Raw genomic sequence first — 3,924 nt, 5'->3', positions numbered from 1 at the left:
ACTTGTTATTCAACTTTGAATCGGATGATTTATTCATTTGACTTGATCCGGAGAAATCCCTAAGTTATATTATTATCTCTCTCGAGACTAACAACGTCTAACCCTAGGTTGAATAATTGAAATCTCTTTCTGATTAACTCCCTAGGGTTGCATTAACCCGATCTATGGATCCCCTTATTAGGTTTCACCCTAATCCAGCAAAATCTTGTCAGTCTATCTCTAGGCGCGCAATCAACTCGCTTAATTATGACAATTGTACTCTTAGACAGGGTCTATTCCTCCTTTGAATAAGAGCTTAACTTGATTCAATATCCTGGAATATCAAAATAAGAATTAAGAACACATAATTAAGAACAAGTCAAATATTTATCATAAGATTGAGAAAATAATAAAAAGAGTCGTCTTAGGTTTCATTCCCCTTAGATATTTAGGGGATTTAGTTTATAACTAAAAAGGAAAACATCTCAAAAGAATAATGAATACGAAACATAAAGAAAACCCAAACCTCCTGAAGGGAAATTGAGGGGAGATCTTCAGTCTTGATGATGAATCCAACTTTTGAGATGGATCAATCGGCTTTCCTTAAACAGTTCCCTGCCTCCTTCTCTATGCCTCCCTTTTTCCTCCTCCTCTAGGGTGTATTTATAGGCTTTGGAATGCCTAAGAACCCTCAAAATTGGCCTTTTCTGAATTGGACTAAACTTGGGCTCGGTAGGGGCACGCCCGTGTGCAATTACTTCAGGCCGTGCTCGAGCCTGTTAGAATGGCCTGGGCGTGTGTTATACCCGTGTAAGTCGTGCTTCAATTATTCCAAATTGACACAGTCATGTGGTCTGCCCATGTGAGGAAGTCCAGGTCATGTTGATTTCATAAGTTGGCCCATTTTCTCTGTTTTTGGCCCGTTTCTCGTTCCTTTCGCTCTCCTATGCTCGCCTAAGTATAAAACATGAAATTAAGGCATTAGGAGCATCAAATTCATCAATTCTAAGGAGAAATCATCCATAAAATGTGTTAAGCATGGGGTAAAAATATGTATAAATTACGGTTAATCAAATACCCCCACACTTAAGCATTTGCTTGTCCTCAAGCAAAATTCTCAACTCATAATCAAAATAAATTCTTCTCAACTTTTAATCTCTATCGAAAATATCTCAATATAATCCATAGGTAATCATACATTGAGAATTCAACTAAAAGAACATTAGAGCTTCAAGCATTCCAAGTTGAGTATTTAATCATGCAAAACTTAAGCATCTCCCTTTATCTAAGTGGTTACCTCGATTCGAAATCTCACGAAGTTTAACATCCTCACTAAAGTTTCACTCAAATCACTCAAAGTGTTTAAGGACAATGAAAGTAGCACTCATCAGTCAATATGAAAAGTTATTACCATAGGCTTGCATGAAAATCAAATCTCCACCACTATAAACCTAGATGATACATCAATCAAAAGGTCTTTAGAGGGTTGTAACGTGGCTTTGGTTAGGGGGTGTAGTCACAAGCTGAAATAAACATTAGAATCAAGATTGAATTGGAAAATTGACTAACTAGAAAAATGACTAGTCAACAATTGCGTACAACAGAGCTTTTTCTCAGAATATGGAATTTAACTTCTTTAGCTTAGAAGATCACTACTACTAATATGTATACATTTTTTTTTAAATTAAGAACAAGTCAAATTACAAAATAGAATAAAACATAGCTAAGCAATTATTCCAACTCAAATCTCGACAAAAATAGGGATCAAATTGATTTAGGGGATTTCAACAATAATGAGTTATGGGTTAATATTAAGGGTAATACAAGAAATAGCTTGTTAGCTCAACAGGGTTTACTAAGGGTTAATTGTGGAGGTAGGCTTTCCATGGCATGAGCGGGTTAATCCTAAGTGCCTTTATCATCTTGACATATCAAATCAAATAGTATGGTCTTGACATGCATAATCAAGTAAGTTCTAGAACAACAGTTCAATACTGACGCACTCATAATGAAAGTGAGCATAAAAGAATTAATAGATGCTCTTTGAAGGCTCAAGATCTCACAAAAATTATGGCTTTTTGATGTTTAAACTTGTGGATTTCAATTCAGGATAATACCTAAACTTGGGGAAACAACTTAAAATTTTAAATTCTTAAAAATCAACTTATCATGCTTAATTCTCTAATGTCTTCAAAGTTTAAACAATCAATGGATGAATGCCTATGTTTTAATTTAAGATATATCAATAAAAATCATAAATAAATAAAAATTTATCCTAAATATGATATGAGAGCTTTTCAAGAGAACAAGGTAATCATTCAGGGATTTTTCTGATAGTGAAATGAATACCCCCCCCCCACACACTTAAGATGTACATTGCCCTCAATGTACAAAGATAGATATATAGAAAAGAATATAAAAATAAGATAGGGAGAGAAGTGAAACTTCCTGAGTGATGAATGAATTTCCTTGAACTAGAGTTTCGGAGAATAATCGGCGTGAGGGTGGAGGAGAATACTCCAGCGGTTGTAGAGGTTCATTACTCTATAAGTCCTACGCCAAAAGAATATTATATCTGAAGTTGGTTATGGTTGTGGTCGAGCAGGACATGGCAGTCATGGAGAACCTTTCCCAGTGGAGTTTCGAGTCCCTGAGTAATAGTGAGCTTTGGAGCTCTTTATAACTTTGATAGAATCAGGAACTCTTTTAGGAAATATATAAGGAAGGGTAAGTACTCAATATGAAATAGCCAAAATTTAAAATAGTTAAATAAAAATTATAAATCCTAATAAAAATAAGCTTAAAGAAAAATAAAAAGTAGTCCTAAAGTAGAATACAAGTAAAAACATAAAATAATAAACAAAAGTTTTTAAACATCTTCATCGCTAGATGGTTCGCGAGGTGGGAATGGCGATGAGATGTGGAAGCGCTGACAAATCTGCAGCAGAGTAGCATCAATGTGATCAAATCGTTGAAAACACTGCAGCTCAAATTGAGTGAGGCGTTCAGAGATGTCAGCATATGAAGCCGCCGTATGACCTGGACGATGGGAGCGTGGTGGTTGAGACGCTGTGTCCTCGTGCTGTGGAGGGACATCATCAGTAATGTCCTTAGGGGCCTCCTCCTCGGTAGATTGGGCAAGACGATATTAGGAAGGGTAGGTTCCTCGGTGCTTTTCGATCATCCTCATGCTTAGCATGCTCGAGATGCCTTGTGGAGACATCTGGCCAATGAGTGACAAGGATGATTCTTGGGTAGCGGTGTCGAGGAGCCCGAAGTGTTGCGCTAGTCGTGTCACATAGGGTCCTATGGAGATTACCCCTTTCCTATGTCGCTCCGTCTGGTGTTGAATGACAAGGGCAACGAAATAAGCAAGGTTGATGACGTGCCCGTGTGACATACACCATAGAAAGTAGGCGTCGTGAGTGTTGACAACGCCAGTGCTCTCTCACCTCCTCGTTAACGTGTGAGCCAAAATGGCATGTAAGTACCTCAGAGACAGAGGGAGAACCGATGCCTTGGAGTGGCTAGGATTGTAGGAAGCAGCTCCAGGGGCCAAAGTGTGCCAGCACTTCGAGAGAGAACGATGGATGTGGCGGTTGAGAGCATGTAAGTCATTCTCCTCCTTGAACTCCTCTGTATATAAGCCCAATGCAGTACCAAATTCTGGGATGCTTAGCTGGCGGACTAATCTGCCTAGGCAAAATTGGACCGTGCCGGGATCATCGTAGTTTTTCATTACGGTCTGAAGATGAAACGTTGAGCATAGTTCCACCGTGAGCTCGAGATATGTTGGCTCGATGATCCCAAAGAAAAGCTTCCAAGGGTTGGTGGTTAGGAGGGCCCGAATCACATCATCCAACTAAACTTGTTCTACTGCAGCCTAGTCGATGCAACGGGCCGCAATTAAAGGTTAGGCCCGAGTATTTGGAAAAGTTCTTCTTG

The sequence above is a fragment of the Gossypium arboreum genome, chromosome 1, assembly GCF_025698485.1.
Source record: "Gossypium arboreum isolate Shixiya-1 chromosome 1, ASM2569848v2, whole genome shotgun sequence".
NCBI classification, from domain to species: Eukaryota; Viridiplantae; Streptophyta; class Magnoliopsida; order Malvales; family Malvaceae; genus Gossypium; species Gossypium arboreum.
The sequence above is the reverse complement of the archived record's forward strand: the minus strand, read 5'-3'. Positions refer to the sequence as shown.